Genomic DNA, 24,532 nt, shown 5'->3' with positions numbered 1-24,532 from the left:
GAATACCGAGGGAAATTGTGTTGAGGGTTTAAAAGACAGTACATAGAGCACCTGGTGCTGATGGAACTCCATCTCAAGGTCATGTTATCCACCACTGATTGATCACTGTTGCTTGGCTATTAATTTTTCCTAATCAGTAAAATACATCTTGATTTAAAGTAACCTGATCAAGGGCACTCTTGTTGGGCTTCATGAGAAAGAAACTGGTTGAAGATTCAAGCAAGGAACACAGGATATTTACACAAAAACTCAATCTCTAAAACTAATTTATACCCTAATTACCTTACAGTCTATATATTTATACATGAAAACTTACAGGGTATGTGCACAAGAACAACTAATTCAGTTCCCATTAAATCCACATACACGTACACAATCACACGATAACTACCTTATTCTAAACTTAAACTATGAAACAACTTACGTATAGAACAACCCCTGCTGCCCTTTGACCAACAGGGGACCTCAATTAAATCAAATTAATCAACATATAGATCCATTGTTACCATCCCAAACTAATTCTACTTGAAAAGGTAATCTGCACATCAATGCAAAAACAGTGTCTTACTTCAAGTCACTCAGCACTAGGTCCTTTATATGCAGATTAATGTTACTTACGATGTGACATCTCGTCTTACAGCTTGTGAATCAGGCAGCACAAATGTCACTTGTAGCTGCCTAAAACTTCAGGACTTGTCCACATTTATGTAGTACCACCGACAACTGTTTTCTTTGTTTTCAGGTCAACTGAAGCCTCTTCCACTTCATGTAAAAACCTAGACCACCTTGAAGAAGACTGTTAATTGAGGTCCTCCTTGACAAACTCTTGAATTTTAACATGGTGTTTTCCTTGATACCACTCAGCGTCCAAACGTTGGCACACAAGTCACGTAGGTTCCTACAGAAACATCCAAAGAGAGGGGAAGGTTGGTTGTCCTTCATTTAGTCGCATCTAAAACAAAAAAAAAACTTTTACAACCCCAGAATTTACGACCCGTAATGCAACAAAACATCTAAGTAAATAAATAACTTAATAAATAAAGGTTAATCATGGAATAAAAAAACATAATTTCCTAGACACAATCCATCTCATTACCATCCTACCATTGCTTTTTTTTTTTTTTTTTTTTTAATCTGCACAAACACCTTCCTCACTAACCTACCCTACCACACTATGTCCCATGATCTTGATTAATCCAACATGCACTTGACCGACTGACCAGATCTGATCCACAAATGCTGTTAAACAAAGCCTTGAGCACTGTTCACTGTCCTTGAGAGAAGCTGCACTGTAGGCAGTTTACCCTGAAGGATGAAGCCAATATATAGTGGCCTAAACATCATAAATTATATGTAATGCTTGACTTGGTTTGCAGTTCAGCCTAGCAGAGATTTAAAATAGCCAGTTTATAGATGTATATACATAACTGCCTTTGAAATTGAAAAAAAAATGAAAGGTTTTATGGTTTTATAGTAACTGGTGTTTTTTGTTTCAGAAGAAAACTCCAAAGTCAAGGTAACAAAAAATGAACCCTACAGTAACACCGATGGATGTAGGCTAGTATAGAATCCGCATTTACAGGATGGTAGGTATTTTGTTAATTTTCATTGTTCTTCTTTGGGAAAGATGATGTTGACGGTTTAGTTGCACTGGTAAGCAATGGTTTGTGTGAAAAAAGGAAAGATACATAGAACTTTACATAGATTTTTATTGTAGCTGTGATGACCTTTAGATCTCTGTACTTCATCACTTCTATTTTCTGGATCCCTTTTACCTTGCTGTCCAGCCACCCCAACTCCCTCTTTTCACTGTCTTGAGCACTTAATGGACAGAGGTGCCCTAGTGCCTGGCTTGATGGCATCATCTCTTCTAATTAAAAAGATCATAAACCCTTTATTTGTATATAGATCACTGTTCATTACTGTACATAATTTGATGTACTGACAATAACAATCAATTTAACTTAAGTTGTGAAGTTGAAGTTTGTTTATATAGCGCATTGACTTTTATAATAAATTTTATATTAGGGGTTACCCACATATTGTGTGACCTAGCTGCTGAGTCTTCTTTCTTCTTTCTTTAAATATTGAGTTCAAAACCCTAATGGACAGAGTCAATAGACTGTAATAAACACAAGAGGGTTCCAAAGGGGAAATCGGTCTGCACTGAGAGAGGGACAAGCTATGAGAAAAATTGGTAAAAAGTAAATATGAGGAAATAGAAAATAAATCCAATACACTTGAATTTCAGTAGATGTCAGCAGAAAGCATAATTTTCTTCAGAAAACGTTTACAAGAGCAACATTTTTTTTTTTTTGGGGGGTTTCAGCCATTTTAAGTCAAGCATTTGCAACACTGGGCTGGTTAAAATATCTTTTAAAATTAAACCCTTGAGCTTGATAAGAATTGCAGTCTTGCACAGACTGATTATCCATGTGTTTGCATTCCCAATAGCAATATGATGTATCCTATTTTCAGATGAATTCCAGTAATATGTCTTTGGCATAATCTACACTGTCTAAATGACAATGGCACTGCCCAGTTCAGAAGATAAGCCCCTATTCACAAGGGGGGCCATTGTCCCAATTACTGTACCTGGTAAAACTGGCGACCTGTTGATAAACACCTAGAAACAGGTGGTTTTTCAGCAACAGGTGAAAGGTACGTATCTCAGAATAGTAGGTGTAGAAGAAGGCATAGAGGAAGTGAGAGAGAACAGGAGAGAGGGGAAGGGAGAGGAAGTGAGAGAGAGTGAGAGGGAGGAGAAAGAAGGAAAAAGAGAGAGATTTGATTGGTTGTCATTCAGAGTTTTCCCCACGGTGAGAAGGGGGGGAAATATAAAATGTCAAACATACTGTGCAGTGTAATTGAAGCAACTATCCTAACAGGAAAGGGAGAGGAAGTGAGGGAGAGAGTAGATGGGTGTTAGGGAGAGAGATAGTAAGTTTATCAGTTGTCATTCAGAGTTTTCTGGGGTGAGAGGGGGGGGGGGAATATAAAATGTCAAAAATACTGGCCAGTGTAATTGAAGCAACTCTCTTAACAGGAAAGGGAGAGAGAGATTAGAGGGGTGTGTTAGGGAGGAGAGAGAGAGGTTTATCTGTTGTTAGTCAGAGTTCTCCAGGGCAGCAGTGGGTTGGTCAGCTATTAAATAAATGCCAGAGTTTATGGAATAAAGAACCTAACTGCAAACTAAAGTAGATCCAACTTAAATTTGAATTAGTTCTTCGAATAAAAGAACGAATTGCAGAAATCATTTCATCTCTTTCTCCAGTGTGCCCCACTCATGTTACCTTGTGTAAATATAGTTGATGAATGACCCATCCAGTTTTTGTAAGCAGAAAGTGCAGGTCATCCACAACAGTTGTGCATCTCTGAAGTGAATGTCAAAACTTCAACCAGCAACAAATGTCCAGTTCTGGAAATTAATGAATCCTTTAAACCAGCCTGATCAGAGTTGAATGTTTTGGCTTGGTGGTTTGTTAAAACTACTAAAAAATAACAATAATGAATGCACAAGTTTTGGTTTTGTGGTCAGCAATTTGTGATTAAACCTTGAATGCTACCTTATATCTCTCATAGGTTTTTTGTTGACATCACAGTAATATTGTGCATTTCTGTTTAAATTAGTGTAAAGCTAAACTATCACAACATTTTATTTGTTTAAAATGATGTAAAGGTAAACTTAAAACATTTTATTTTCTATGTTCTTATAAAATTAACAAATTAAAAATTGTTGCAGGTTCTTTACAAGGGAGAAGAAATGGAAAGGGGAAAAAATAAAATTTTGTCGCACATTCCATGCTGTTAGTGAAACGTTTGCATTAATATCATGCAGTAGGTAAGTGAAATATAAGTGTTAGTCTTTGTAATAAGTGGAGACTATGTCCATAAATCAGTATTTGGAGTGAATCTTAATGTTAAAGTTAACTTATATCTTTGTACCATTAGGTGTGAGAAGACACAAGCTAATTTTAACAGGAGGTAAATATCCAAATAATTAATTTTATCATGGAAAATCTTACTTTGAAAATCATTTTGTGTAAATAAAGGTATATCAACCCTTCAGAGCTCTTAAAAACACGCTGATGCATCATTGAAAATCCAACCCCGGAGAGTCTGATGATGCACTGATGTGCATTTTTGGAGATTTTCAACTTGTCGCTTTGATAATTTTTTTTTTTTTTTTTTTTTAACATATACCACAAAGTGCAAGTATTCTGCTTTAAAAGGACACTAGAATGAGTGTCATCATTTGAATGATGCCTTCACAGACAGCATATAAATTCAGATATTGCCTATCGTATCTGCCTTTGGGACAGACAGGACATAGAAAGACTTGGGGACTGATAGTCTTAAAGAAAGTTAGAATCAGCTGTTTCCTAGGCTATATTTGAAATCTTGGTCAACATCCTTGACTGTCATTTTATACCTCCAGAGATCTCTTTACTATTAAGTCGAAATCTGTCCAAGTCATGAAGTCGGGTATTGGTCTCAGTATTGATAACTTCTCAGTGGCTAATCAGCACAGTTAACAAACTAATAAGGCATAAGGTTTTTGTATCGTTTGAGTTCTCTCAAGTGTCATCTATCTTGCGCACTCTTCTGGCTGAATTCTCATTTGGTCTAGGCCTTCATTTATGGCTTTCCTCCACAATTTCCAGAGCCGTCTTGCTGGTTCTTTTTCTGTTTATGTTTGTGTAGATATATTTCTAACTAACTGTTCCTCCTTTCTTGTCCGAACCATGTAGATCTGTAAGATCAGAGTCAATTTTTCACCCATTGGGCAGCAAGCATCTCCATGCTCACAGACAGCAGAAGTTTAAAAACTGGATGTTGCTGTTTCATCCATTTTGTATTTATTTTCTAAGCAAAGCAACACTGTCCAATACCTGTTGATGTACTGATGCGATGCAAAGGCCAACAGCGTTTCCCTGTTCATGTTTCTGTAAAGGTTCGGAATGGCCTTAATTCCTTTCAGTTTGAGATGCTGATTATTTTAAGTTGAGTGCATGATTGTCATGTTTGATTTAAAATTAAAATTTTTCATTGCTATTTGTATGTACATGTACATACATTCATCTGAGCATTGATTTGGCTTGTATTTTTGTTCAGATATGGACATTCTGTATGTGCAAGTTCGCAAGATATACTTATTGACCTTTCTGTTTTTTCCATGTGAATGGTTGCTCAGTGTGAGTGATAATATTGAAAATAAAGTGAAGTGACTGCTTAAACTTCAACTCTGAAATTTGAATTTACAAATTTGTTTACCGTTTTCAAAGCCTCTTTTTTTATTACAGATTGTGAGCAAGTTTGTACCTCCATACATAAGTTCCATGAGGACATAAATGAGATCTGTTAAAATAATAAAAACCAGCCCCATGAGAGTTTGTCAATTCATTGGTTTGTTTAAACTATTTATTACTAATCATAAACATTGATCCATTTTGTTAAAAATGCTAAAATAATATTTTTTACTTATTGTGGAAAGTACGGTAGTCATATTAACCCTTAAACGCCTATTGGACGTATCATATGTTGACTAAAATTGTCTGTTGGGTGCCGAGTGGACGTACCGTACGTCGACTACAAAAAATTTCAACCTTCAGTCAACTTTGACTCGACCGAAATGGTCGAAAAATGCAATTGTAAGCTAAAACTCTTACATTCTAGTAATATTCAATCATGTACCTTCATTTTGCAACAAATTGGAAGTCTCTAACACAATATTTCGATTTATGATGAATTTTTGAAAAAAAACTTTTATCTTACACACGGGCGGTAACTCAGCTGAAAATTTCATAAATTCTTTTGTTGTTTTGTCGTAATTTTTGCACTGTTCTATATTAGCTGTTACATAAAGTTTTATATATGAAAATGTGCGCAATTTCATGTACAATACAGCAAAATACAACCCATGGTTGTAGCTTTTATCAGTTTGGAAATATTTTCATATAAACCACGATAACTGCCAAAATTTCAACCTTCGGTCAACTTTAACTCGACCGAAATGGTAAAAAAACGCAATTTTAAGCTAAAACTCTTACATTCTAGTAATATTCAATCGTAACTTCATTTTGCAATAAATTGAAAGTCTCTAGCACAATATTTTGATTTATGGAGAATTTAAAAAAAAAAACATTTTCCTTACGTCTGCACGGTAACTCGGCCGAACATCTCAGAAATTCTTTCGTCTCGTTGTCGTAATATTTGCACCGCTTTATATTAGTCATTACATAAAGTTTTATATATGAAAATGTGCGCAATTTCATGTACAATACAACAAAAAATAACTTATGGTTGTAGCTTTTATCAGTTTTGAAATATTTCCATATAAATCACGATAAATAGAAAAAATTCGACTTTCGGTCAACTTTAACTCGACCGAAATGGTCGAAAACTGCAATTGTAAGCTAAAACACTTACAGTCTAGTAATATTCAATCAATTAGCTTCATTTTTCAACAAACGGGAAGTCTCTAGCACAATATTTCGATTTATGGTGAATTTTTAGAAAAAAATTTTTTTACGTCCGAGCGTTACGAATTCATGCATCATTTTGTGATAATATTTTCTCTGTGTTGCTTTGATCGTTTTAAAATTTGTTATATACCAAAATCATCGCAATTTAGTGTACAATACAACTAAAAAAAATTAACTCATTAGCTTTAACCGTTTTGCTTACAGCGCGATTTGTATACAATTATATACAAGTTTTTTTTTTTTTTTTTTTTTGTCATATATTCCAATATTTATATATGATAATGATATTTTTTTCATTTCTGATGGTTGCATACTAAACTTCAGGCAATGACAAAAAAATTAGCCAAAAATGAACTCTTAATCTTAAAAACTAAGCGTGCTGTGATTTTTTGAAAAAAACTTTTTTCCGCTTCGGCGCTAACTCACCGAACGCCGCCGGCATACGGGAGACGTTTTTGTAAATAGGGCTTCGGCGTTAAAGGGTTAATTGTAATGTGTCTTGTCAGCCAGTTAATTGTAGTGACATTCTAGAATTTTGGAGGAGACACAGAAATGAACAAAATGATCTCTGTTAACCATTCTTCCTTTTTTATAGATTTATATAGATTTACAATCTCATAATTTTATATTGAATGACTCTGTGTGCTGTAAGTGCTAGACATTAACATATTTTCTGAGTTTTTTTACATTGATTTAGGATATTTTACCAGATGGAAAATTGTCATTATGCTGATATTTTTATATTCCTTAAATTGCCATTGTGGGTTGTTCAACTCGCTGTTTGTGAAAGGGTAGAGCATGTTGTGACTAAATGAACAAGTGATAAATTCAATTTGATGTTTCAGATATTTCAATTTTAATGCAATATTTAGAAGTTTGGTTTACCTCATTTTTTTGCAATTTGCTGTTGTGAGCAAATATAACCTCCAAAACATGCACAAATACCCTTACATGTTCTGTAAATGTTGAGGAGAAATTGCTGTAAACTTTAGAACCATTATTTTTGTGAAGAATCTGACTTTTAACAATATATTTAACTGTTAATGTAAATGTTTTGAAGAACATGGAAACCACATTTTGAAGAACTGAAAATTTTTCAATAAAATGTATTTGGGAAAGTTTCCTGAAATTACCATGTAATCTGTTGTTAAAGCCCATCCTATATGAAACAAATAGCCTCTTTAATTAAAGTGCCATTTAACAAATACTGTCATTACGTGATGCACTGAATTTGCTCAGAATCATAATTAATTGGTAAAAATAGCTCATTTGGTTTTTTTATGTTAAAGACAATTTTTAAAGCTTAAAGAGTTACAGGACCTGAATTTCCATTACTTCTTTCAGTGCACTGATACACTGTAGGTCACTAGATTCATATTATATCGTAAACTTACAAGTTCATGTGAAAGTCAGTATTTTCTTTGCAGACTGTGCTTCCAATTACCTGCAAACTTTACATACACTTTGTACAGAAATGTGTGTCAGTTTCGAGTCAATTTTATCTGCTTGTTTCATACCTGATTTTTCTACCAAGTCAAAACACATTGTGGTTCATAAATTGTTCAGTGGTTTTTCTTGAAGTTGGTGGCAAATTGAATTCAAAAGAAAATGCTGTAGTCAAGCAGAAATTAACAAAGTAAATTCTTTTGAACAGTTACCCAACCAACATTGTTATGCATTTTGGTTGAAAGATTTTTATTAAAATTCTCAGAACTGCATAGCATTTAGACACACTGCAAAGTTCATTTGTTGTGTAGTTCAGATTTGAAAATTGAGATTCAAAATTGCTTCAAGGTGAAATTTTGTATAATGTGTCAAGTGACCAATTCATTACTAATAGAGCCATTCAAGAAAACCATGGAAAAGTTCTCCATATGTAGAAGCAGGTATTATAATTTTAGTACTCTATATGTTTTGGTCAAAACAAGATCATTTGTGGCATCTTCTAATAGATACTCCACAGTGGCGTAGCCTTTACTGTAACTATAAATGTTCTGAAAAGAAATACCTCTCATGTTATACAAAGTGATGCACAGAGGACCATTTCCATGTCAAACCTTGTGAAAAGGCTGGTGGAGAAAATGTTTGTTTAAAACCTGTTCGAACAGGCACCACTTGTATGACAAGCAAGTTACTTTTTCAAAACATTTACAGTCACAGTAAAGGCTAAGCTAGTGTGATTATCTCTTAGAAGAGATTATAGAGGTTCTTGTTTTGCCCAAAACACATACTAGAGTATTTTTTAGGTGTAGAAAAGAGTAATTTTGCAGTTTTCTCAGATGAACTAAAGTTATGTAGAATGTTTGCATCAGTTATTTTGCTGTTTTGGTCCAAAGGTAAATGAACATGCTCTTAATAATTGAGGTAAAGTATATAGGTTAAAAAAATCCTGTGTTGTCTGCTATATTTTAATCATTGGTCTTTTGACAGAGATGTATACAGTAACTAAAACAACTTTGAGGATTGTAGTATAAATCAGTTTCAAGACATGAAGTCCCTTCCACAGTGTGGATAAGTATTGTCCACTGTGTAGACAGATGTCTTGGAACTAAGGTTTCACTAATAAACCTCAGATGTGATTTTAATGTCATTACAATTTTTATACATTGCAATACGTATCATGCATTGTAATGTGGGAGAAGACTTTTCTGTATGTACATTTTTCAACCAGTTACCATTATGTAAACCAAATGTTCCCCACCAAAATCTCCAGAAAATTTATTGTAATCACAGTTCTGATTGACAAGGCTGACAATACAGAAAAAAAAAAGACTCTTCATAAGAGATGAAAGTTGACCATTACCGTACAGAACTCTCCACTTGATAAAGTTATTGTTGTAGTGTCTCAATAACTGTGTATGCTGTTATGTCCCTGATTTCAACTAAAAGAACGAATGTACAGTGCTTTAGAATCCTTTAGCATTATGTTGGAACCAATGACTCATAAGATATTAGTAATGGATGAAACTGACAATTCACACTGTACAATGTCTCAGGTTCTGGAAGGTTCTTAAAAGGTACAGCTGAATGAAGGTCTACAGTAACCTTTAATCTGTAAAATACCTCTCAAGTACATGTGAGTGACAAACACTAATGCCTCTCTGGAATAAATTGGTTACTAATCCTTTAAAAACTTTATTTCCAGTCATCCTAACCACCACTACCATTGAATCTTTATCTTGGTTTTTCCTCTGTGGGATCAGACATGGAAGGAATTCTTCCAGTGTCTCCTGTCCTGTACACTTTGTTTAAATTCCCATCACTATGAGTGACTCTCTGAGCCTTCCCACCTGTCTCTATCCAGCTATTAACATATCTATTATTTTTCTGTCCATTTCTCTAACTTTACCATGTCGTCTTTTCAAATCTTGCTGTCAAGCCTAGCAATATGACTAAGTGGTCAGTTTAAATTATTTTTGAGGATAATGCTATGAACATCCATGATACCAATCATAATTTAGTAGTCTTACCTGGCTGACAATCTGACTAGAAATTGACTAATTGTTAGTATTAAATAACCCTCATCTTAACAGCCTATCAATCCCATTTTAACGTCTGTGTTTTTGTTTTATGTTGGTTTCATAAAATCTAGAGCTCTAACATCATAAAGAGCATGTTTGGCACACTAGTCATGAAATTCTTTTTCTCCAACTTAAGATTTAAACCGCATGAAATTCACAAGGGAACTCTTAAAGGTCTACACTATAACTGCAAAGTGGGCAACAAGGTTACTTAACTCTTCTTCTTACATAGACAACATGAACAGTTGTCATTCCACAATTCAGCTTAAAGCACAGCCTTGCTTACTGGATACCAATCACATCTTATCTATTGACACAATATAGCAATAAATCAATTTCCAAGGGTATCATATGCTTTCACCTAACATCTGTCAATCTTACAATGGGAGTGGCAAAGTTTGCAAAAGAGTTGAACCTTACAAATACAAAACAGACCTTCACTTAAAACAAATACTAAAGTTCACCTGTCAATTATTAATTGATGAGGTAATTGAATATTGAAGCCTGATGAACAAGGCACAGAAATCCAAAACCACAACACTGCTACAATCAGAACTTCCAAGGGACAGACATTCCCCTGAATATTTTTATAAAGAAACAATACTGCTTTTGATAAGTCCATCTTCATATATTACTGCAGCCCTAAAATTTACTCCATATCTTTAGGAATAGCTCAATACACATCTTTGACATTTACAACATTAGGATAATATTTTCTATACCACTTACTGAAACAAAACAAACTTGATTCCATTTAAAACAGTGAATGGTAACTTAATTTAGATACACTGGAATCACAGGAATCTACTATGAATTACTATGACCAATTGCAGATTAGCAGAAAGTAAGATACATGCACAGAAATTTTAAAAAAATCAAAAGGTTGCTGAACCACTTCAGAGTGAAATGTTGCACCCATTGCATGTTGCACTCTTCTTCAATCAATTGCACAATAAGAAACAAAACATGCAAAAAACTTGGACATGTATAAGGAGCTACTTATGCCCTTTATAGAAAGTTTTGATAGCCTAAAAATAAGAAATTATTCCCAAAACTCTTCCTGGTCCTTAATGGGACTATGATACAAATATAAACTAAAAGGTCCTAGAATGAATGATGTTTACATTCACATTCTTTGTGCTTTTCAAAGTTTCCACAGATACAATGGTACAGATTTCGAGTCGGTTACTCCGTTCTCGTCACAAATCATGGGAGCATTCCACAATTCTTCAGTCTGATTAAGTCCACAGTAAAATGTTCATCTACACATCAAACTAATAAAAGATATATCTCATAAAAATACAGAAATATTTCCTTGTAACCAATTCGTTTGGTTATAAATACAGGGATGATTACCAGAGAAGTACATATTTGAAAAGTGATCGTATTTTGGCAGGTTATGCATTTTGATGGCAGAACTCATTCTGTTTATACCAAGTACATTTATTCTCAAAGCTGTGTGGAAGAACTAAGACTGATTGCTCTGAATATTCCACCTTCATAAGACCTAGACTCACTATCTTGTTTATGTATTCACTATAGGAATGAGGTTATACAGCAAAAACTAATTGCCTCTAAAAAACAACTGAAAAAAAGGAAGCCTTTCACTTGCATGGTAAAGTTTCTCAAATACAGTACTACACAGTACTCATGTTTTAAAACAATACTTTTCAGGTACAGAACTCTTTTTTTTATTCTGTCAGAATGTGAGTATGGAACCAACAAGAGCAGCAAAAATTCTTCAAATGACTACAAAACTTCATTCCTAAAGATGTTCTTAGATTACTGAGTTTTAAAAAATTTAAATCCCTTTGTTTGTTCATCAGCTATCATTTACAAAGGCACTTTGTTCCAAGTTAGCTAAGCAAAACTTGAAAATTGATAGCTTGGCAAGTTACAACTGTGACTGAAGTTTTTTCTCAAGTCCTCCTTTGTCCAAGATTATCTTTGGTTCCGTGACAAAACACCTTTGAGAATTCCAAGTCAAAGTTCAAGACACTGCCAATAAATCAATAAATATCAACAACACAGTCTTAAGTTTAGCTATCTCTTTTATGAAGCTGACACCTATTCCAATAAATATTAACCAGCTGGAAGATTATCAAGGTGAAAAAGTGCTTCCAGCAATCAGAAAACTGTCAAACACAATATTAACATTTCCAAAAAGTGACAAACCACAATTGTCATGAAAGTTTGTTTGGGTGCTTGGCTCCTATAAAACCTCTGGTAGCAGGGCACCAGTATTTCCGGAAGACTCGGTTAGCACCAACACAGTCTTACAAGATCAGCCCTGTGAGGTGTGGGTACACAAGCCCGTATTTAAAGAAATCATTCCAGTTCATCTATAAAGTACCATGTCTGGAAGAGAACTTCAACTTTACAATCAACCACTAATAGCAGTGTTAACATTACAACGTGGCTTCCTTTCAACATGAAAATGGGACCACATTTAACCCTGAAGAAAGACTGTTGAATTATTCTCATTAACAGCCTGGTAAAATAACTTACAAGATATTCTTAAATGGTTTTTATATGTATTCATCTTTCTGACAATGTGAAGTATGACATCAAATGATCAACACTCTCCTTTAACTTGAGTTTCCTAACAGAAGCCTAGAACTCAACGCTTTTGATAAACTACTTTATGCTCCAATTAAACATTCATTCAGCTAAATGCTTTAACTTATTTAAACTCCTGGACTTAAATTGTAAATCAAATGTTTTTCTAACCAATCTTGCGTCCTGAAATTTCCTTGCAATTCCTCTTTGCTCCTACAGTTCATTATCAGTCATTATTATTATTTTTACCTGTGAACATTATCATCATCATGGACCTTTCTACGCCAGAAATTTTAACCTGACAATGTATTATAGGCCTAATCTATCATCCTTTTCCAAGATATCTTGGGCCTTCATACAGGTCTTTTTAGTCCTACTATATCTATTATTATAGTCGTAATGTATTTTAACAAACTATAGATTATATATAAAAACTCTTATAAGACACGGTCTAAGGACTTGTTATTGTGGTCTGATAAAGCTATAAATTATAACACCTCGTGGTACCTAAGATGGCTATATTTTATTATGTCTGATTTGCCCAATTAACTTAGTTCATTTACCTGTAATTACTGTACCTATAGCACCCATTAAAATTTACCACCTGAGACATTATAACAAATACTTTAATTGAACTTGGAATACACATTATACTTTAAACTTACCCTCATCATTCTTACCTAATACATAATTAGTTTCATTATATGGCTACAAATTCATAAGTATAAATATGAAATACTTACTCATTATGTACCTTAACTGTATTAATGCAAAACAGTATGGGTAAGCTTTCCCTTGGTAATTTTTGAATGAAAAACAAGAATTGTTGCTCTAGAGTTAAATATGGAAGTCCATTGTTATGTCAAAAGGAATTTCTGATGACACAGCACAACTAATTTAAGACTTGCAAAAAAGTTCTCTTTAACAATAACCAAATCACAGACAGGAAACCTTTTTGATATGTAGAATACTGTATGTAAACATTTTGAGAGATGTACCACAGTGCAGCAATGGCCAAATTCATTTATTGTAAAGGGTTTTAAAATCTCTATCATTTCATAAACGATTTCTTTAGGAATAAATGAATAAATAACATATAACTGAAAGACTTGCAGGCAAGAATTTTTGCGAACTAAATCTCTATGATGTAAATACTGAATTAATTGAAGCTTCTAAAGAATATGGTAATCATTTGAAAGAAGCAACAGAAGGTAATAGGAAATACAGACAGAAGTGACCAGTTATTAGAAAAAAGATAAATTAATAAATAAACATAAAAATGTAAAGAAGTTACAAAGAGTGCACGGGGAATGGTTTAGGGGTAGTAATGTACTGCATCTTCGCTTGAACTTTTGAGGTTCTAATTTCACAAGTTACAACACTTCTAAGATTAGGTGCACAGAAAGATTGCTTGGAACCTCTAACAACCTGATTAAAAAACTGGAAAACAAGACATCTTGTCTTTGAATAAAAAAATGGCCGAAAGTATGGCTCTAACTGCACAAACTTGACCTTCATGAGAACAAGGTTCTGTTCAGAAGGTGAGTCTAGGAGCATGTTATTTATATCCTTCAATTAGAATGGCCAGGACTGGACACAGCAGGATGAATCCTACACCAATTTTCCACAATACACTAGTTGCTCAGAGCATGGATAACAAATGGACTTGTGATCTAACCTAGGACTTTACAATCAATATAGAGGGAGGGGGGAGGTGTTAGTTCTCCCAAATGAAGGAACTTGTAACCAGTCACCTAACTAACATTTTAATACTTTTTTTTTATCTTGCATTTCAACACCTGTGTATCACCAACTAAACTTGCAACAAGGCCTGAGTAATAGGCCTAAGTAATTTAAACTACAACAACAGAAAACCTCTCTCTTGATTTAGGTCTTTGTCAAACAAAAGACAAAATTGTACTAAAACTTGTTGCAACAAGGTCTAAGCAATGCTCCTTCAAACTGGAAGAACAAAAAATGTCTTTCTTGATTTAGGACTATATCAAACAAAATACTTCAACGTATTGAAACAGCTAATCCATATAGACCTACACATGAAAAGTCTTAAAATTTACATTTTTTGACTGAATTCATGAAGACTTGGCCACTGCTGCAATATGGTACTATAATAAAGTCTACAGTACTAACAGGTAGAAAACACACTAATAATATTTACGAAGGATAAACATTTTTCTTATTATTATGAGAAAAATATGTAAGAAAACTTTCATGACAAAACACACGCGTTCTTTTTTCTAACTAACATGAGATTCAAACAGCTAATCAAAGTAGCCTTAATGTAAATTAATTAATAATGACTCAGCTGTCTTAGTAAACTACTCTGTTAACAATACCAACAAAAACAGGTCAATTTATAGTAGAAACTGGATTTAGTGCACTCAGAACACATTAAAGGTTGTACAGCAGTCAACAGAGCCAACAGGCCATCTTTGGATTATTTCACTAGGCTTAATCCAGCAGGAGCAGCCGTGACCTCTTCCCGTTAAATTCACATGAATATCCTTCTATCCTTCATGTTTTAAACAATGACTTGATCTTAATGTAACAGAATCAAAGATCAGGGAAGGAACATGCCCTGATAAATGGTGCACTTGTCTACAGAAGTCTGAATACCTCTCGTTACTGAAACCTATGCAGTGCTCTAAAAGTTTTCCATACCTAGCTCATCAGGTATTTCTATCAGGTACCTGTTTATATTACCATCACATCAGAGCAAATTCTGTTCTGCACTTGCTCCAGTCAACCAAGATATCTGCCGAGAAATGAGCCAGAGAACAGTAGCATCAACACAGGTGAATATAGAGTACAGGTCTTCTTCCATCAAAACAGCCTAACAGTTCAAAGTTCCTTCTTTGACTCAGCTCATGAACTCTAATCATTCTTTGTTTATCCACAGGAATGTTCAGAGCGGTTCCATAAGAAGTAGCATTTTCTGAGTCACTTGAAGCTCATGGGATCCATAATCAGAGGACGTTAATTTTTCATGGAAAACGAAATTTCAAGGTAAAATTCCCAAGGGTAGGTGCAAGATGGCCAAACCTCCTTTGGGCATTTTTCTTTTTGGCAAGCAACCCCCATATCAATAATTCACTTTTACCCTCAAATAAGACCCAACCACCAGTTTCACACAGATGCTCATTTTTCATAAGAGTGGCCACACCTGTCAGCCATATATGAACTGCATAAGGCTTCAGTCACAGTGTAGTGAAAGACAGTTCAATTAATACCTCCAGCATCATACAACTTTGAAGAAACCGACTGCTGTGTGATGTTTCCCATCCTTGGTCTTAGTTTTGAAGGCCTGAAACAGAAAAAAGAAAAATAATAATACTGAAGTGCAAAGCTCCCTGATATGTTCTGTGAATACCAGTGCCCCTCGTATCAAAGTGAGACTTAAGATTGAAATAAACTTGTACCCTTTATAAGACCAAAACAATGAGTTTCTTCTCTAGAAAGCAAGTATTACTTGTACAATAAGGTATCAAACCTTATCTTTTATGCATTTCTCAGCCATTGCTAATTAATCCAGGAAAACTACAATAAATGTAAACAAGTTTTAAGAAAAAATGAAAAGGAAACTAATGAAATGAAAGACTGAAATATTCAACTAACAAAAAACTGTTGAATTGTAATTCCTGGAATTACTCTTAAATTCTGAACTTAGTAATTAGAAAATTCTACCCTAAACAATGAATTTCTTCTCTATACAGCAGGTATAAATCATATTGGTAAACGAAATGGTCTTTTACCTCAAACACACACATTAGCATTCACAAATCAGGCCTTACAACACGATAACCTAAAGTATTTAGAATCAAAAAGTATTTTCAGTCAATATTAAGCTGAGAAATCCCAAAGAAACTAATCACATTTCAAAAATTGCGCTACAAAACTCCAAGTATACTGACGAAGATGGTTCTACATAAAATAAAAGGAATTTGAAAAAGTACACTTACTTTGTGTAGGGGCCTACCTCCTTGTCACTACCTAAATTTCTTCTCGACTGGTAAAAATTTCTTCAGTGCCCAACAATAAAGCAAGTTGCAGTTTGTGTAACTGTTCAACAGACCCATCTGAAATATAAGTAGAGATTCATGAAAACTATATATATTTCAAAAGATAGTTTACCATGAATACAGAGTACTGTACATTTTACAAACAGGTATAAAACTAATTATGGTACATTTATATATGTAAAAAGTCCCAAAACTATTTTTTACAGCAATCCCAATGATGATGATCAACTGAAAATCTATATGAAACAGAACTAAGAAAATGTTTAAATTGTTTAAATTATTTTCGTATTTCATTGTTACAAACCACTGCTTTAAAATAATCAAATGAAGGTTACATATTGCCTCGACTACCATAACACCAAATATTTTAATATATCAGTAAGCGAAATGAGTACGGCAGCCCCCAAATTATCAGGCACTTGGTGGGTCTGGTTTTCTGATAAGTAACAAAAGTCTTGTTAAGTATTAAAGACCATTATATCCTGTTCTTGAATATTTCCTACAGCTAGCAGCAATTCTACACAATCCTTAACCTGTACCTAACATTTAATATTTAGTTTAAGAGATCTGTTTATAAATGATGGCATAGCAAAATGTTATCATAATAATGTAACTAATAAGTACAGGAGTCTGTTAAGTGACATTCTGCAGACAATAGTGACCTAAATGCACAGCAGTCTTGCCCAACTCAGCAGTCTGCATCATAAGTTGTCCCCACTTTCCAGTCATGTGGTCAGCAGTGCCAAATTTACCTACTGGAGTGTGCCAAGACTTTTAGTTATTTAACTGAAAGGTAGAACTATAGGGTAGCTCCGCGTTGCCGACGGCAATATAGCTTGACTTTTTCTACAGTTTTATGGTTGCTAATTAAGAATTTACCTTTCATTTTTGGCGCTCGTGTCTAATTAACCTGTAATTAACCCCCGAAGTCCATCCAACAAGGTGTTTCCATACGCAATCTTCGCAAGACAGAGCACGGCTACGTCTGTTTCGAACAGTTCATATCCCGTCCGGCAGGTGCAATAACTTGTCAACGTATGGGTACCCAACCCCCCCTGGGCCAGTACTAAACACAGCGAAGGGACATTCCATTTGGCCAACAACAAACAGATGCACCGCCAGTATCAGAACCCCTAAAAGTGTAGAAAAAACCAGTTGAAAAGGTAAAAACAGGCACGGAGCTAATATACAGAATTACCAACTGAAAAAATTTTCTAATCAGTTGTTTTTCCAAGTTACATGAATTACAAGGCATTATAAAAAAATTGTTTCTTTACAAAGTGCTCTTTAGTCTCCTGAATAAAAGTAATAAAAAAATCATACTAAAAATTTACAGCAAATTTACAGTTACTGAGATTTTTACCATCTTTAATTTTAAGTTTTAAACATTAATTCCTATGGGACAGGTACTAAACACTGAGTAGAGCTATGGTATTAAAGTAAAAAATAAGAACAAAAATATACCATAACCTAACCTGTAATAGGGTGTTATGACCAGTCAGCTCATTGACTGTCTGTCCCCTCAAATGCATTAACTTAAATATTGTTAACAGTAACCATAGGGGATATTAAAGTATCATTTTAAACTCACACGTGGACAATTAACCTTGCCTAGATCAAACGTTCTCTTTAACGCTTTCCAATGGTGGGTCAGGTTAGGCTGGGCCTAACCCCTGAAAGGCTGGGTTATGACACTAGCATCTTAGGTTAAGTTAGAAATGTTATGTAGGCTAGGCTATTAAGTAGGCCTAACAACTTATGGTAAAACTTTACAATAGTTGCACGGCCTGATTCCTGCCAGTCGTCGGCCGGGACAGGTTCCTCATACATAAATATACCTAGCCTTTCCTGTAATGCCAGGTCCTGACCTAACCAGATCTTACCTACTTAACCTGACTTAGGGCGACGTGCCCTGACCTGGCCGGGGGGGGGGGAGGCTTTGCCCTCCTGGACTCCCCAAAATGGTGGTAACTTGTCTGGTCGGCGACTGGTGGGAACCAGGCCAGCAACTATTGTCAAGTTTTACCCTTTTTATTTTTTATTTCGGTGAGACACTAAAAATAATAAATAAAAAAATTAACTGGAGAAAAAAAAATTACTGATACGCCTAGCAGCCCAAGCCCAGATTGGGTCAGGTCAGGACAGGTTAGGGGTCAAATTCATTTGGTTTGGGTCCTTTCCTTAAAAATCCCTGCTTCTTACTGAGGTCTTTCTTTATGAAATTCTGAGGAATTGGGAAATACATAGGCCTAAAACAAGTTGTATACACCATCACATATACATAATTGCCATTAATACATAAAATACACACATTTTACGTATACAGCAATACTTGAATTATCCCAGTATTCCCAAAAAAAGCTTAAAAAACAAAATTCATGTGACAAACCTTAAAAACAAACTGAATAACATCCACATTATTAAGTAACTACAGACTCGCAAGGATACTGGAGTCATTGGTGAAGTTTCTGTAGAACCTCTTCCTTTTTGTAACCCTTGATTCCTCTTCGAAAGTTCTTTCAAACATTGGGATAGTTTTTTCTTACTAAAAAAAACTCCCTTTATGAAAAAAATATGGTATAAGACGATATATGTTTTCAAATGTCGCCTTCACTAGCCTAGACTCACTCTCTCTCTCTCTCTCTCTCTCTCTCTCTCTCTCTGCTATCAGGCAGGGAGGAGAAAGGGGGCGAGGAGAAAGAGAGAAAGAGAAAGAGAGAGAGAGAAAAAACATCCTCCTTGCCCTTGTCGAAAATATGAAAACTATCCATCCCAAACCCGCAGATTTTTTTTGTGTGTGGTAAAGTTTTTGCGCCACCCTGTAATCCAATCTGGTCTGTGGCAGTGACTCAGTAAATAAGATTTGCAATTTTAATGAACCTTTGAGACGGTGAAGAGGAGGCGCTGTTGCCACGTCTCTCTCTCTCTCTCTCTCTCTCTCTCTCTCCCTCTCTCTCTCTCTCTCTCTCTCTTTCGTCTTTCTACATTTCCGACTGCGACCAGCAACAGCTAACTGACCACCACATTAACATTTCGCTGCTTGATATGTTAACGCAAGACTAGTTCATGACAATGCTTTCAGAGAGAGAGAGAGAGAGAGAGAGAGAGAGAGAGAGAGAGAGAGAGAGACATATATTCAATATGATAAAGATTCGTGTATTGAATAATAATATTTCCATTATTATTATTATTATTATTATTATTATTATTATTATTTATTATTATTATTATTATTATTATAATATTAATCCCTCCACAACCATCATTAGGCCGCTAATAAAATCCACCGGGGAAAAAGCCCAGTAATCCATTAGGCCCAGATGGAATCCACTAATGGCCAGAGGAATTTTACCTGTACAGAAACCCCATACATAGATTTACAGGTAACTGTGTATGCAAGCAAATTTATGTACAGGTGAATTTGTATACAGGTAAGATTACAGGTAAGTGTATATACAATTAATGATATGTATATATATATATATATATATATATATATATATATATATATATATATATATATATATATATATATATATATATCTGTGATATATATATATATATATATATATATATATATATATATATATATATATATATATATATATATATATATATATATATATATATATATATATATATATATATAAGTATATATATATATATATATATATATATATATATATATATATATATATATATATATATATATATATATATATATATATATATATATATATATATATATATATATATATACATTTAACTATTACATAGTTAACATAAAAAATATAACTATAAGTGAAAGTAAATATATACATAGGTATCTATACACATATCTATATATACGAGTATCTAAATATACAGGTACCTATATATGTATATAGGTATATACTTATTTAAGCAAGTAACTACATATTCAGGTAAATTCAGCCAGATGAACGGAAACGAATTTTCCAGGTGTACCGACATTCAGGTATATTAAAAAATAAAGAGAATATTCTAGTTAATTATAAATTAGCTTTACATGCGTAAGGTAATTTTCCTAAAATTCAAATCCTGACAAAAATTAAGTAAAGGAGTCCTCTCTTTTTTACCCCGCTCCGAGGATCGAATCCGTGAATAACAAGAACAGTAATAAATAATAAAAACATGAAAAAACCAACTCGAAAGTCCCGCTTAACTGAAAACAAACAAAAAACACAAATAAAAAAATACCTTCTTATTTTAGGTCTCCATTCATAAAATACAACTTTTATGAATGGCTCGGGATCTACACCTGTGATGTTTGTATATATCTTTGTGTTCGCAGGTGGGCATGGTAGCATTAGTATTTATTTGTGGTAAGGCCTGGCGTCTCTCTCTCTCTCTCTCTCTCTCTCTCTCTCTCTCTCTCTCTCTCTCTCTCTCTCTCTCTCTCTCTCTCTCTCTCTCTCTATATATATATATATATATATATATATGTAATCATTATGTAGTTCTGACATTATGTGAGAGAGAGAGAGAGAGAGAGAGAGAGAGAGAGAGAGAGAGAGAGAGATTAGGTAAATGTTCCAGTTAACACCAATCAAGTATGTTGGCAGATTTTTGCCAAATCTCATGGGAGAACTTCTGCCAAACTTCTTCTTGGGAAGGTCGACTATATCTGTCAGACTGTCCAAAATTCTGGTTAATTTTAACAAAATTTTTTTTTGAAAAATCTGGCAAAGGATTTTGGTAAAATTTCTCTTGAGGGTTGACAAAATCTTTGTGCAGATTTTTGCTAAACTTTTTAAAAAGTCGAAGTCTATATTAAGATTTTTGCACATTTTCTGTAAAAAGTTGAATAATCTGTGGGCAGAATTTTGCAAATTTTTTGTAAAAAGTCGAATAATTCTGTGTGCAGATTTTTGCAAAATCGGTTTGAGAAATTGAAGAAACCTGTGTGCAGATTTTAAAAAATTTTCTTGGGAAAGTTAAAGTAATCAACATTAAGATTTTTGCGAAATCTCTTTAAAAACGAGATGAATCCTGAGTGCAGATTTTATCAGATTTTTTGCTAAACTTCTTGCAGATTTTTTCAATTTTTTCCCCAAACTTCTTGGGAGGGCTGAGAAAATCTCTCAGCAGATTTGTTGCTAAATTTCTTAGGATGGTTGGACAAAATATGTCTACTGCTGATTTTTGCAAAATCTCTGTATTTCCCACAAAACTTCTTTGGAAGTTTGACAGAACCTGTTTGTATGGTTTTGCAAAACTTCTTCGGAAGATTGACAAAATCTGCCTGAATAATTTTGCGAAACTTTTTAAGAAGTTTGACCAAATCAATAAAAAAAAATTACAGCAACTTCAATGGATTACTTACAGCAACATCAATAAATAAATTATAGCAACAAAAGCAACAGCTAAATGCCAGCAACATCTATAGATAAGTTACATAAAAAAAGCAGATAAAATACAGCAAAAACATCAGCAGATAAATTACAGCAACATCAATAAGTATATTGCGGTAAAATCACTAGATAAATTACAGCAAAATCTACGCATAAATACAGCAACAAAAGCAACAGCTCAATTCCGGCAACATCGACAGATAAAATACAGCAAAAACATCGACAGGTAAATCACAGCAACATCGACAGATAAATTACCAGCAATCAGTAGCTCAACATCAGCAACTTCAGAGTAATTTCCATTAGGCGAATTTATACATAGAAACACCAACCTCGCGGCCGGCCGTCGAATCATTCACACAAAAGCTATTGGGCCCAACTGACGCGCTGTCATAAACTGTCGGGGTCTCGGTACTTATTTTAATTAAAAACCAAAGCTCTCTTGCGTCCTGCATTTGTTCCGACAAGGAAATTGCAAAAACAAGGACATCTAGGTCAAAACAAGGACAAAAAAAGCAGGAACTCGGGTTTATGTAGGTCCCCATCTGGGCTTTATGTCGAAAAAATGTGAAAGCAAGAGATTTGCTGGGTGAGCAGAATTCTGATGCTTGTGTTTGCAAGCTAGGAAACAAGGGTGTCTACGTCAAACAAGGACAACAAAAACAGAAAGCAAAGCTTGGATATGACGGGGCAGTGGGTGGGTGGGCCTGTTGCTTTAACACCCTCATACCTCTCCCGAAAAACTGTCCCAAAAGATTTAACACCACAACAGAACTTGGATGCATGTATTTGCTAGAACAAGGAAACAACGACATTTAGGTCAAACAAGAACAACAAAAATAGGAAGTAAAGGTTGAAATATGATAGGGCGGTGGTGGGTCCAGTTTCCTAACACCCCCAATCTACAGTACACCCCTCCCGGGGAAAAAAAATGGGCCAAAAACCCAAACTTCTGCCGAAAATCAAAACTCTGATGCACGTATTTGCAAAGAAGAAGAATTCGCAAAAACAAGGACATCTAGGTCAAAAACAAGAACAGCAAAAACAGCATCCCAGGTTTACGTATGACAGGGCGGTGGCTGGCTGGTTCAGTCACCTAAACCCCCACCCCGCCCCCGCCCCCTACCACCACACCCCTCCTGAAAAAAAAAAACAGAGCAAAAAAAAAAACTGCCCCAAAAGGCAAAAATATCATGTTAATCCCAGATGAATCGGGAAGAGGAGCAATTACAATAATGAAACCTTTGGGGGGGTGGGTTGGAGGGGAGGGGGGGGGATGTCCTATGGACTCAGATAAACCATCGGGCCCCCGAATTCGGCCATTGATAACTAACGACCCGGAAGGCAATTTGGCCCCCCCTATATACGACTTGTTGAAGAGTGATAGAGCGGCTTTTAATTGCGCTAATGGGAGGCGGTGGCAGCAGGCGGTGGTGGTCACCGCCCCAGGCCCCGGCCAAGGCCCTAGGACTGTGTAGGGGCCGTCTAGGGGCGCCCTAGGGCCTCCCCTGCCTACCTACCAGGGGTACCCCGCCCCTTTTCAGTTTGATTTCAAAACTTATGCTCGCGCGCATACAGCAAATGTGTTTTCAGTGAATCTCTCTCTCTCTCTCTCTCTCTCTCTCTCTCTCTCTCTCTCTCTCTCTCCTCTCTCTTTCTCTCTCTCCAGGTGGTGAATCTGACCTCTCTCTCTCTCTCTCTCTCTCTCTCTCCAGGTAGTGAGTTAGAAACCCCCTCTCTCTCTCTCTCTCTCTCTCTCTCTCTCTCTCTCTCAGAGTGATGTCCTGAAACTCCCTCTCACAGTGATACTCTGAATCTCTCTCTCTCTCTCTCTCTCTCTCTCTCTCTCTCTCTCTCTCTCTCTCAGAGTGATGTCCTGAAACTCCCTCTCACAGTGATACTCTGAATCTCTCTCTCTCTCTCTCTCTCTCTCTCTCTCTCTCTCTCTCTCTCTCTCTCTCAGGTAAGCGAAGGAATCATTAACCTACAGGAGATGGGAAGGAAAAAAAAAAAGTTTGTGAACTATTTCAACGAAGAGATGTATATGCTCTCTCTCTCTCTCTCTCTCTCTCTCTCTCTCTCTCTCTCTCTCTCTCTCTCTCTCTCTCTCTCTCTCTCTCTTTCAATGACACTATGACCAGTCTTTCCTCACAAGTTAAAAAAAAAAATCTTTCCCTTGACGCGGTCGCCTACACATTTTTTCCTCAACTTATCCAAGTCCATCTTTATCTATCCTAGTTTATCCTCTATCCTTATCCACGCGCTTGTGCGCACGCGCGCGTATAAACCTACGAGGTAAGGTAGGCAGCCAGTGGATTAATCTTGAGTAGTATCATCGTCATCTGTTGATCAAAGATCACCTACACTGGTCACAAGATGATTCGGAGAAAGGGACCCCTCTGATCACCTATTGATCAGCTCTGACGGGATAGAATGATGGAATGGGGCGGGTTAGGAATGGGCGTGGGATGGGTGGAAGGGGAGAATGCGGGCGGGGGAATGGAAGAGGAAGAAACAGGGATTAATGGAAAAGGGGGAAAGGTGTAGAGGGATAAAGG

General features: G+C 35.3%; 3 long non-coding RNA genes across 4 annotated transcripts; 2 read left to right on the top strand and 1 right to left on the bottom strand.

Annotated features, from left to right (window-relative positions):
* The first annotated feature begins 706 nt into the window (after nucleotides 1-706).
* Nucleotides 707-5,559, top strand: LOC136855892 (uncharacterized). 2 transcript variants are annotated; one of them, XR_010858169.1, is made up of 5 exons: nucleotides 707-926; nucleotides 1,497-1,586; nucleotides 2,479-2,661; nucleotides 3,743-3,841; nucleotides 5,304-5,559. It is a non-coding gene; the product is annotated as an uncharacterized lncRNA (long non-coding RNA). The 2 variants fall into 2 exon arrangements; XR_010858168.1 differs by lacking the exon at nucleotides 2,479-2,661 and having other exon boundaries at nucleotides 711-926.
* A 2,035-nt stretch (nucleotides 5,560-7,594) lies between these two features.
* Nucleotides 7,595-9,609, top strand: LOC136855891 (uncharacterized). Its single transcript, XR_010858167.1, has 2 exons — nucleotides 7,595-7,757; nucleotides 7,856-9,609. It is a non-coding gene; the product is annotated as an uncharacterized lncRNA (long non-coding RNA).
* A 2,343-nt stretch (nucleotides 9,610-11,952) lies between these two features.
* LOC136855890 (uncharacterized) lies at nucleotides 11,953-19,237 on the bottom strand. Its single transcript, XR_010858166.1, has 3 exons — nucleotides 18,992-19,237; nucleotides 16,543-16,659; nucleotides 11,953-15,887 (listed from the first exon to the last, which is right to left on the bottom strand). It is a non-coding gene; the product is annotated as an uncharacterized lncRNA (long non-coding RNA).
* Between the last annotated feature and the right edge of the window lie 5,295 nt (nucleotides 19,238-24,532).

The sequence above is a fragment of the Macrobrachium rosenbergii genome, chromosome 33 (genome assembly GCF_040412425.1).
Source record: "Macrobrachium rosenbergii isolate ZJJX-2024 chromosome 33, ASM4041242v1, whole genome shotgun sequence".
Taxonomy (NCBI): Eukaryota; Metazoa; Arthropoda; class Malacostraca; order Decapoda; family Palaemonidae; genus Macrobrachium; species Macrobrachium rosenbergii.
The sequence above is the reverse complement of the archived record's forward strand: the minus strand, read 5'-3'. Positions and strand labels throughout refer to the sequence as shown.